A 12,406-nucleotide genomic window follows, 5' to 3' on the forward strand; every position below is an offset into this window, starting at 1 on the left:
TAATCTTTGGTGGCAGAAACAGGACTTGATCCCAGGTCTGCTAGGCCACTTCTCGATCCAGTATAACACAATGCCTCTTTAAAAAGACTGGGTTTTGAAGGTGTTTTTTTTTGGGGGGGGGGGAGCAGAACGGGAGCATATCTTTATAAGGGCTCATACAGGCTAAAGAAAAAAGGTATCCAGCAATTCAGCAATTATCACAAATTGTGTTTATTTTGGACTTAAAAAAATCTGACCTTGGAAAAAAGCAAATAAATTGAAACTCTCTATTATTTCCACCTGACTGTACTCATTTTCATTTTTTTAAATTTTTATTTAATATATTTAGTTTTCAGCATTGATTTTCATAAGAGTCTGAATTACAAATTTTCTCCCCATTTCTACCTCCCCTCCACTCCAAGATGGTGTATATTCTGGTTGCCCTGTTCCCCAGTCAGCCCTCCCTGCTGTCACCCCACTCCCCTCCCATCCCCTTTTCCCTTCCTTTCTTGTAGGACAAGATAAACTTCTACGCCCCATTGCCCGTGTATCTTATTTTCTAGTTGCATGCAAAAACTTTTGTTTTCTTTGTTTCTGAACATCTGTTTTTAAAACTTTGAGTTCCAAATTCTCTCCCTTCCCACCCACCCTCCCTAAGAAGTCAAGCAATTCAACATAGGCCACATTCATATCATTATGTATAACCCTTCCACAATATTCATGTTGTGAAAGACTAACTATATTTTGTTCCTTCCTAACCTATCCCCCTTTATTGAATTTTCTCCCTTGACCCTGTCCCCTTTCGAAAGTGTTTGTTTTTGATTACCTCCACCCCCATCTGCCCTCCCTTCTATCATCCCCCCTTTTTTTATCTTCCTCCTTTTTTCCTGTGGGGTAAGATACCCAATTGAGTATGTATGGTATTCCCTCCTCAGGTCAAATCTGATGAGAGCAAGATTCACTCATTCCCCCTCACCTGCCTTCTCTTCTCTTCCTACAGAACTGCTTTTTCTTGCCAGTTTTATGCGAGATAATTTACCCCATTCTATCTCTCCCTATCTCCCTCTCTCAAAATATTCCTCTCTCATCCCTTAATCTGATTTTATTTCTTTTAGATATCTTCCCTTCATCTTCAACTCACCCTGTGCCTGCTCTCTCTCTATATATACATACATATATACATACATACACACTCACATATACATATATACTTAAACATACACACACACACACACACACACATTCCCTTCAGCTACCCTAACACTGAGGTCTCATGAATCATACGCCTCATCTTTCCATGTAGGAATGTAAACAAAACAGTTCAACTTTATTAAGTCCCTTGCGATTTCTTTTTCTTGTTCTTTTTCTTGATTACCTTTTCATTCTTCTCTTGATTCTTGTGTTTGAAAGTCAAATTTTCTTTTCAGCTCTGGTCTTTTCACTGAGAAAGCTTGAAAGTCCTCTATTTTATTAAAAATCCATATTTTGCCTTGGAGGATGATACGCAGTTTTGCTGGGTAGGTGATTCTTGGTTTTAATCCTAGCTCCTTTGACCTCCAGAATATTGTATTCTAAGCCCTTCGATCTCTTAATGTAGAAAGCTGCCAGATCTTGGGTTATTCTGATTGGGTTTCCACAATACTCAAATTGTTTCTTTCTGGCTGCTTGCAGTATTTTCTCCTTGATCTGGGAGCTCTGGAATTTGGCCACAATATTCCTAGGAGATTTCTTTTTGGGAATCTATTTGAGGAGGTGATCGATGGATTCTGTCAATTTCTATTTTGCCCTGTAGCTCTAGAATATCAGGGCAGTTCTCCTTGATAATTTCTTCAAAGATGATTATCTAGGCTCTTTTTTTGATCATGGCTTTCAGGTAGTCCAATAATTTTAAAATTATCTCTCCTGGATCTACTTTCCAGGTCAGTGGTTTTTCCAATGAGATATTTCACATTGTATTCCATTTCTTCATTCCTTTGGTTCTGTTTTATAATATCTTGATTTCTCATCAAGTCACTAGCTTCCACTTGCTCCAATCTCATTTTGAAGGTAGTATCTTCCTCACTGGTCTTTTGGACCTCCTTTTCCATTTGGGTAATTCTGCCTTTCAAGGCATTCTTCTCCTCATTGGCTTATTGGAGCTCTTTTGCCATTTGAGTTAGTCTACTTTTTAAGGTGTTGTTTTCTTCAGTGTATTTTTCAGTATTCTTTTAGGCCTCCTTTAGCAAGTCATTGACTTGTTTTTCATGGTTTTCTCGCATCCTTCTCATTTCTCTTCCCAATTTTTCCTCTACTTCTCTAACTTGCTTTTCCAAATCCTTTTTGAGCTCTTCCATGGCCTGGGACCAGTTCATGTTTTTCTTGGAGGCTTTTGTTGCAAGCTCTTTGACTTTGTTCACTTCTTCTGGCTGTATGTTTTGGTCTTCTTTGTCACCAAAAAAAGCTTCCAAAGTCTGAGGCTGAATCTGGGTGCGTTTTCGCTGCCTGGCCATATTCCCAGCCAACTAAGTTGACCCTTGAGTTTTTCAGCAGGGTGTGACTGCTTGTAGAGTTAAGAGAACTCTGCTCCAAGCTTGGGGGGATGCGCCAGCTCTGCCACACCAGCACTCCTTCCCCAAGAACCCCCAACCCGGACTGGACTTAGATCTTCAGCAGGCTCTTCACCCCTGTTCTGATCTGCCACTTAATTCCTCCCACCAGGTGGGCCTGGGGCTGGAAGCAACTGCAGCTCTAGTTCTGTAGCTGCCCCACCTCCACTGCCCCTGGGGTGGTAGCCGAAACTCCTTCCAACTCCTTCCACTCCTACAGCTTTTCCCACTAACCTTCTCTGTTTTCTTTGGTGTTTGTGGGTTGAGAAGTCTGGTAACTGCTGCAGCTCACTGATTCAGGGCGCTAGGGCACGCTCTGCCTGGCTCCTGGTCTGGTTGGTCCGTGCCGCCCACGCTGGGCTCTGCTCCGCTCCCAGCTCCGAGCAGGACAGACCTCCCCCAGAGACCATCCAGGCTGTCCTGGGCTGGAGCCCAGCTTCCTTCTGCTATTTTGTGGGTTCTGCAGTTCTAGAATTGGTTCAGAGCCATTTTTTATAGGTTTTTGGAGGGACCTGGCGGGGAGCTCATTTTAGTCCCTGCTTTCCAGCTGCCATCTTGGCTCTGCCCCTGACTGTACTCATTTTCCTGAGGCCCAAAAACATAGGCCGCTATAAAATAGTGGGAACAACAACAGACCTGGAGTCAAAAGCCTTGGACTGGAATGACCCACTTGATTTAGGATGCGGGCAAGTCACCAACCTTTCCAAGTCTGATCCTTCACCAATAAAATGGGGACAACAACTGTAATCCCTACATGAGACTAAGAGAGACAACGTACTGAAGCACTTTGTAAACCAGAAAGCATGTGGTCTCCACGTGCATAAACATACACACATGGATGCAGTTCAAACCTGAGATAAATGCTTGGGGTGAGGATGAAGAGGCCAAGGCTTCTGTTCCAGTTAGGAAGGGCTGCTTAACTTTCTACAGAGAAAACTCTGCTCTCCCAGAGACTGCTGTACTTCCTAACTCAGGCCTTGGCATTTCATAAGACTGTATGACAGAATGTGAATGGATAGACACTCAAACCACCACCACTACAGATGCCAGACAAATGCTATTCATTATGGGCCTGAGTGGCCAAGGTCAGGAATCATCCCTCCACCCAAGGGCACAATTTAATACACTTGGTTCACTCACAGGGTAACAAAATTCATTTTGCCTGATTTTGTGGTGTGTATCATTAAAAAACAAAAGAAAAAAACAAATAATGCTCACTGACCCCCTCATGCCAACAGCTGCTTTTCAATCCTTCGATGAAAGGTACTCTAGGGTTCAAAGTAATATGATATGATTGAGTTTTCTTGAAACATTAGGTAAGCTCCCTTGAATATCAGGATAGCCTGAAAGCTGAGAAGTCCTTGCAGTGTTGCTGGTGGCTACCTGACAGCTAGGAAGCCTGGCTTCCCCAGATCACATCACTGATTTATAGAATTCCCAAAGCCTGGTCCCCTGGCCAGCTGGATAACCAGACAACATCATTCTCCTGAGAGCAAGGGAGAGTTGAGAGAGGGAGAGAGAATTAGAAAAGAAGATAAATTTGAGATACACACATACACACTACTCCTTTATCTAATAGGTTTTCAGAAATGGGACCAAAATAATGTTCTAGCTGCTTCTTTCTCATGTGCTGCAACATTCCTTTTGGTGAGTAGGGCAATCCTAGAAATGTCAAGTAGAATTTTATATTTTACATATACTAATATATAGTACTGCAGACTATATATTTTACATATAAACTATGGAAAGAGGAAATATCTGTTTCTTCTTAAGACAATGTCTTTTGTGTATTTCTTCTTTTTTGGGGGGAGGGGGCAGATCTGTGATTTCAGCCATATAAGGGAGCTCGGTGAAGAAACTTCCTCTTCTAATTCAATTGAATCTGCAGCTTAACAGTTTTAGGAAGTTGCCTGAGGCACTGTGAGAAATGGCTGGCTCTAGGTTACCTAGGGAGTATGTGTCTGAGGATAGATTTGAACCCAGATCTTCCTGAATCTAAGGTTGCCTTCCTATTCACTATGCCATATTGCCTCTCATTCATGTATTTCTCAAATGACGAACACCTTCTATAAAATCTGATAGGCAGTCTAATGTGGTGGAAAGAATACTGGGTTGGGGTTCAGCAAGACCTAGGTGATGCAAGACACTTATTGTCTCTGGGCTGTGGCTTCATCTGTAAAAGAATAGGGTTCAGCTGGCCTAGAAGGTCTCTAAACTCCCTGTCATCTTGTGTTTTCAGTGATTCTTTTCTCTGAGGTCTAGCCTTTAAGTAGTATACGGTACATTACATTTTCTCTTAATTCACCAGGGGATGCTCCTTCTTAAATGACCCCTTCAAATGAAACATCCTTCTTCCCATCTCATTTTTTTTAAAAAAGATTTTCTTCCTTTTCATAGGTAGGGATAATTCCTTACAATCCAACTTGATAGAAACAGCTCTCTCCAAGATTACCAATGACCCCTTCACTGCTCAATCTGATTATCTTTTTCTCCTCAGACTTGTGCAGTGAATTATTATTCACTGTCCGCCTCCTAGATGTGAATATTCTTCAAAGATGTGAAAATTCTTCCTGGGCCTTCTTTTTCTTTTTGCTACAGCATCCCCTCCTTTCAGGATTTCATCAACTACCTTGAGTTCAATTATTCCTACACAGATGACTCTCAAATCAAAATATAGTCCTCACTGACTACCAGCTGAACATCTCCACTTGGATGTTCCGGTGGCATTTCAAACTCATCCATGTCCAAAACCAATCAATCAGTAAGCAGATACTTCAAAATTTGTCTTTCAACAGAGGTGGATCTCTCAAAAGTAACAAATTATTAAGACACACATTACATAATGGCTTTTAAAGAACACGTTCAGTAGTGGACGTCATGTTTCTGGCCTCTGTCTTTCCCCCTCAGCTTTATTATGGGCAAAATAAAGGACGTGGTTATTAAAATCAGTAATTCTAACCTGCTGATTGTGATTATGCTCAAATTCTATTTGGACAACAAGAAGGCTTTCCAACGGGCTATTAGGATTAAGTAGCAGAAGCAAGGAAACCAAGGCTTTAACTCCATTCTTTCAAACTCCCTGGATTCTTATCACTGTTCAACAGTTTCCTTGTTTCTCTCTCTTTTTCTTAACACTTTTAGAAGCCCAAATCTGACAGAAAGACCCTGTAGAGGAGAGAACAGAAAACACAGGAAAGGGAAGGGAGCCCGCTTCATTTCATACTATTGGAATCAGGGAACAAATGTTTATAGGATCACAGAATATTAGCACTAAATGAAATCTTCTTCTGGTTGTTGAGTTATTCATGTAAAAATATCTAATCTATTCCACTGATCCACCACTCTATTTCTTCCTAGCATCAGACTGTTTTGATAATTACCACTTTATAACACAGTTTGAGATCTGGTATGGCCAGAACGACTTCTTTTGCATTTTTCCCCCCACTGATTCCCTTGATATCCTGGAGCTTTTGTTCTTCCAGGTGAATTTTATTATTTTTTCTAGCTCTAAAAAACAATCTTTTGATCTTTTAATTGGTATAGCACTAAATAAATTGATTAATTTAGGTAGAATTGTCATTTTTATTACATCCCATGAGCAATGAATATTTTTCCAATTGTTTAGATCTGACTCTATTTGTGTGAAAAGTGTTTTATTGTTGTGTTCATATAGTTCTTGGGTTTGTGTTGGCAGGCAGACTCCCAAATATTTTAATATTAATATTTCAATTATTTTAAATGGAATTTCTCTATCTCATGCCACTGGACTTTATTAGCAATATATAGAAATGCTGATGATTTATTCTGTATCCTGCAACTCCGCTAAAGTTAATAATTTCAAGTAACTTTTTAGTTGATTCTCTAGGATTTTTGAAGTATAACATCATATCATCTGCAAAGAGTGATAGTTTTGTTTCCTCACTGCCTATTCTAATTCCTTTAATTCCCTTTTCTTCTCTTATTCCTACAGCTAACATTTCTAGTACCGATTAAATACGAGAGGTGATAATGGGCATTCTTGCTTCATTGGATTGTACTAAGAAGGCTTCTAGCTTATCCCCATTCCAGATAATGCTTGCTGATAGTTTTATATATTACTTCTCATTTTAAGGTAAGTTTCATTTATTTCTATGCTCTCTAGTATTTTTAGTAGGAATGGGTACTGTATTTTGTCAAAGGTGTTTTCTGCATCTATTGAGACGATCACATGATTTCTGTTGGTTTTGATACTGATATGGTCTAGCTGATAGTTTTCTCACTATTGAATCAGCCTTATATTCCTGGTATATATCCCAGCTGGTCATACTGTATGATTTTTGCGATATATTGCTGCAATCTCTTTGCTAGTATTTTATTTAAATTTTTTGCATCAATATTCATTAAGGAAACTGGTCTATAATTTTCTTTCTCTGTTTTGGCTCTTCCTGGTTTGGGTATTAGCACCATATCTGTGTGGTAAAAAGAATTTGGTAGGACTCCTTTTATTTTCCCAAATAGTTTATGCAGTATCGGGATAAATTTTTCTTTAAACATTTGGTAGAAATCACTTGTGAATCCAGCTGGTCCTGGGGGATTTTTCTTAGGAAGTTCACTGATGGCTTTTTCAATTTCCTAAGACTGGGTTAAGTATTTTATTTCTTCTCTTAATCTGGGTAATTTATATTTTTGTAGATATTCCTCCATTTCATTTAGAATGTCAAATTTATTGGCATATAATTGGGCAAAATAGCTCCTAACCATTGTCTTAATTTCCTCTTCATTGGTGGTATATTCACTCCCTTTCATTTCTGATAATAGTAATTTGATTTTATTCTTTCCTTACTTTAAATCATATTAACCAATGGTTTATCTATTTTACTGGTTTTTTCATAAAACCAACTTCTAGTTTTGTTAGTTCAATGGTTTTCTTTCAATTTTGTTAATCACTCCTTTGATTTTTTAGGATTTCCAATTTGGTGTTTAATTGGGGGTTTTAAATTTGTTCTTTTTCTAGTTTTTTTTAGTTGCATGCCCAATTCATGGATCTGCTTTTTCTCTATTTTGCTGATGTAAGCAATCAGAGATATAAATTTTTTGCTAAGTATCACTTCAGTGGCATCCCATAAAATTTGGTATGTTGTGTCATTGCTGTCATTTTCTTTAATGAAATTACCAACTGTTTGTAGGATTTGCTCTTTGATTCCTTTTTTATGATTAGACTATTTAATTTACAATTCATTTTTAATCTTTCTTTACATTGTTCGTTACTGAGTGTAATTTTTATTGCATTATAATCTAAAAGAATGTGTTTACTATTCCTGCTTTTCTGCATTTGGTTGTGAGTTTTATATCCTAAGGCATAGTCAATTTTTGTTTAAGTGCCATGTACTGCTGAGAAAAAGGTATATTCTTATTTCCATTCAATTTTCTCCAGAAAATTCTCCAGAAAAATCACACCTAACCTTTTCAGAATTTTCTTCACCTCAACATCTTTCTTGTTTATTTTTTGGTTAGACTCATCTAGTTCTGAAGGAAAGTTGAGGTCTCCCACTAGTATATTTTTATTATCTATTTCCTCCTTTAACTCATTCAACTTCTTCAAAACTTTAGATGCTATACCATTTGGTGCATATGTTTATTACTGATCTGACTTTACTGTCTATGGTACCTTTCAAGCAAGATAGCATTTCCTTCATCTCTTTTAATTAGATCTATTTGTGCTTTTGCTTTGTATGAGACAATTGCTACTGATGCTTTCCGTGCTTCAGCTGAAGCATAATAAATTCTCCTCTAGCCCCTTTACCCTGCATGTATCTCTCTGCTTCAAATGTCTTTCTTATAAACAACATATTGTCAGATTCTGGTTTTTAATTCATTCTGCTATTGGCTTCCATTTTATGAATGAGTTCCCCACCTTCCCCAATCTACCCTCCCTTTTATCAATCTCCCCTCCCCCTTCTATCATCTCTGTCCTTTTTCACTTCCCTATAGGATTAGATAGAGTTCTATATCCAACTGAATGTGTATGCTATTATGCCTCTGAGCCAATTTTGATGAGAGCAAGGTTTAAGCTTGGCCCCTCCACCCCCCATCATAACAGTTCTTTCATGCCTCTTTTATGTGGGATAATTCACCCCATTCAATCTCTTCGTTTTTTTTTTTCCCTGCGCGATCTCCTTTCTCACCCTTTTATTTTGTTTCTCTGGGAATCATCCCAAAGTCACCTTATTCCTCACCCTCTGTCTACATATACTCCTTCTAATTGCTCATATAGTAATAAAGTTGTTAAGAATTATAATCTTGCCCATACAGAAATATAAACAATTTAGCCTTACTGAATTTATGTTTTCTCTTTCTTGTTTTTTACCTTTTTATGTTTCCCTTGAATTTTGTATTTGGAGGTCAAATTTTTTATTCAGCTCTAGTCTTTTAATTAGAAATGCTTGAAAGTCTTCTCCTTCATTAAATATACATTTTTTTTTCTCCTGAAAGATATTCAATTTTGCTGGGTAAGTGATTCTTGGTAGTAATTCTAACTTCTTTACCTTCCAAGTATCATATTCCAAGTCCTCTGGTTCTTTAATATGGAAGCTGCCAAATCCCGTTTAATCCTGACTGTAGTTCCATGATATTTGAATTGGTTCTTTTTGGCTGCTTGCAATACTTTCTCTTTGATTTGTGAGCTCTGGAATTTGGCTATGATGCTCCTGGGAGTTTTCATTTTGGAATCTTTCAGGCAGTGATCAACGAATTCTTTCCATTTCTATTCTGCCCTCTGTTTCTAATATATCAGGGAAGTTTTCTTTGAGAATTTCTTTAAAGATGTTGTCCAGACTTTGTTTTTTGATCATGGCTTTCAGATAGCCCAGTAATTCTTATATTATCTCTCCTGGATCAGTTGTTTTGCCAATGAGAAATTTCACATTTTTTTTTTACTTTTTTTATTTTGTTTAATTGTATTTTTTGGGGGGAGTTGGTTTTGGTTTTTTTTGGGGGGGGGAGAGAAGGGAAGGCAATTGGGGCTAAGTGACTTGCCCAAGGTCACACAGCTAGTAAATGTGTCAAGAGTCTGAGGCCGGACTTGAACTCAGGTCCTCCTGACTCCTGAACTGGTGCTCTACTCACTGTTTCATTGTATCTCAATGTCTCAGAGAATCATTATTTTCCACTTGTTCAATTCAAATTTTTAAGGAATTTCCTTCAGTGAGCTTTTGTATTTCCTTTTCCAATTTGCCAATTCTATGCTTTAGGGAGTTACTTTCCTCAGTAAATTTTTGTCTATCTTTTCCCACACTCTTGACTCTTTTTCATGATTCTCTCACATTACTTTTATTTCTTTTTCCAATTTTTCTTCCACTTCTCTGATGTGCTTTGTAAAACCCTTTTAAAGCTGTTTCCAGGAATTCTTTTTGGGCTTGAGACTAAATTACATTTTTCTTTGAGGCTTTATATGTAGTCATTTTGACCCTACAGTCCTCTTCTAGGTTTATGCCTTGATCTTCGCTATCACCATAGTAACTTTCTGTAGTCAAGCTCTTTTTTTTTTTTTGTTCATTTTGTCTGTTTTTTTTTGGTGACTTGGCGTTTTTATGTGAGTTGGGCTCTGGTTTAGCACTGTCCCAGTGTTTTTGTGTTGGGACCCTGGGTCTTCTTGCTGGCTTTCACTGGGCTTCAGGGCTTAGCTGCTTGCTTTCTCTGGTGGGTAGGCTTCCCTTCTGGCTTGTACCGGGGTGGGGGGGATGGGGATCTCCCCATTGACCTCCTCTGGGTGTAAGGTTTAGCTGCTGGTCTGTTCCAAGGGTGGGGCCTTGCTGTTGGGATGCTATAGCAAACCACAAAGTCTTTCTAGTGGCTGGTCCTGGAGGGGGATCTTGTTGCTGTTCTGCCCCAGGGGTGGGACTCTGCAGCTAGGTTCCTATGGAAACAGGTTCTCTTTGCTGGTAGGCCCTAGGGGTGGGGTCTTGCTATTGACCAGCCCCAGGATGGAGCTTCTTTACTGGTCAGCAATGGGATCAAGGCTTCCCCTCCCTGGTGACTTGTACTAGGAGTCACTGGGTTGTTGTTTGTCCTTCATTCTTGAAGAGGACCATGATATAAGGGAGGTGATGCCAGGATGTGCAAATGAAACGGATTTAAGTGAAGGAGGGATGTGCAAAGTCCCCAGCCTCACTTTCTCCTCCGGAGTCATCTGGGTCCAGTAGCCAGATATAGATCAGGACAACTGCAGATGGCCCAGGATGCAGTGGAGTGGGGAAGGGACAGTGTGCTACACAGACTGCTCACATGCACAGGGGTCTACTGACTTGCAGGAGGGTGGGGCCTTGGTGATGGATTACCCCAGGCTTGGAGCTTTCTTCGGGCCCCCGTAATATGAGGTTGGCTGCTGCTTCTGCTCTTGGACCCCACTCCCTTCCCACCCCAGTGAGATAGACCTTTCCTGTTGGGCTGGTAAGCTTCTTCCCTGCTTCTAGATGAATTCTGAGGCAGTTTTCTAGTTGTTTGGAGGGGAATTTGGGAGGACTTCACAGGGTTCCTTCCTCACTCTACTATCTTGGTACCCGAAGTCTCCCATGGGGTTTTCTTGGCAAAGATATTTGAGTGGTCTCCCATTTCCTTCTCCGGTTTTATGCAGGTATAGATTAAGTGACTAGTCACACAGCTAGTATAAGTATGAGATCACATTTGAACTCTGGTCTTTCTGACTACAGGCCCGGTGCTCTATACACTTACCACCTAGCTGCCCCAAATGAATCTTACAAAACATCTTGTCTAACCCCCTCATTTCAGAGATGAAGAAACTGAGGTCCAAAGGGATAAAATGACTTAGACAAAGTCATACATTTAGTAAATGACAGCTGGGATTTGAACCCAGGTTTTCTAATTCCACATCTGGTCATCTTTCCATTACATATAAAGAACACTCCACCACTGTTTCCTAAACCACATTACACAGAATCTTGGCATCTCAGTTGATATAAGTTCCAAGAAAAAAACCCTCTGATATAAAAGCAATAACTGTCTGGGTACAGATCAAAGACGGAAAGCTTTCTTTCCTGAGACTGACGGATGGAAGGAAGAGGTCAGGGGTGCAAATAAAGTAAGAGACAGGCGGTGAATAGTCTTTTCTCTCCTGACGTGGCATCAGGAATAAAAGGCAATGGGTGGAGGTAAACAGACCGGTGTAGGAGAACTCTCATAGAAGTAAGACATGAAAGTTCATGGAAAAGACATGAATGTATAGCATTAAGCCATTCCTCTCCAGCATGGTCTGAGCTTAATTGTTCTTATCTAACCTAGAAGCTTGAATTGCCAGAGGATTAAGTCCTTTCCCCTGAATCATTCAATGTTCTTTTAGCTTGTATAAAAATATATATACATTCAATATAGAAATATCCTGAATATCTTCCAAAGTTATCCTGAAGCCCTGCTTTATGATCAGTATCAATGAGCATTCAAATCAGTGTGTGCGTAAACATGTGTTCTGTCAATTCAAGCTGCAGAGTATTCATAGTAATAAGAACTAGCATTTATATAGCTCTCTAATGTTTACAAAGGGCTTTAATATGTTATTTCATGAACCCCACCACAACTCTTGAAGGTTGGTGATATTATCCCTATTTTACAAGTGAGGAAACTGAAGCCATGAGGAATTACAGAACTTGCCCAGGGTCACAAGGCTACAAGTATCCAATAAAGGATTTGAATTCAGGTCTTTCAGACTACACATCTAACGCTCTACTATGCTACCTAGCTATCTACCATGCACTGTCACTCCCCATTCTTTCATCAAATTGGTTTGAGAAGCAATAATATAGATAATGATCATCTCTTATCATTCTTAAAAGCATTTTGTGATAGGGAAA

At 39.3% G+C, this 12,406-nt stretch overlaps 1 protein-coding gene across 3 annotated transcripts in view; it reads right to left on the reverse strand.

The window, feature by feature from the left end:
* Positions 1-12,406, reverse strand: part of VAPB (VAMP associated protein B and C) — a 69,630-nt gene that overhangs the window by 28,909 nt on the left and 28,315 nt on the right. The gene's annotated exons all lie outside the window — the stretch shown is intronic.

The sequence above is a fragment of the Trichosurus vulpecula genome, chromosome 3 (assembly GCF_011100635.1).
Source record: "Trichosurus vulpecula isolate mTriVul1 chromosome 3, mTriVul1.pri, whole genome shotgun sequence".
Taxonomy (NCBI): Eukaryota; Metazoa; Chordata; class Mammalia; order Diprotodontia; family Phalangeridae; genus Trichosurus; species Trichosurus vulpecula.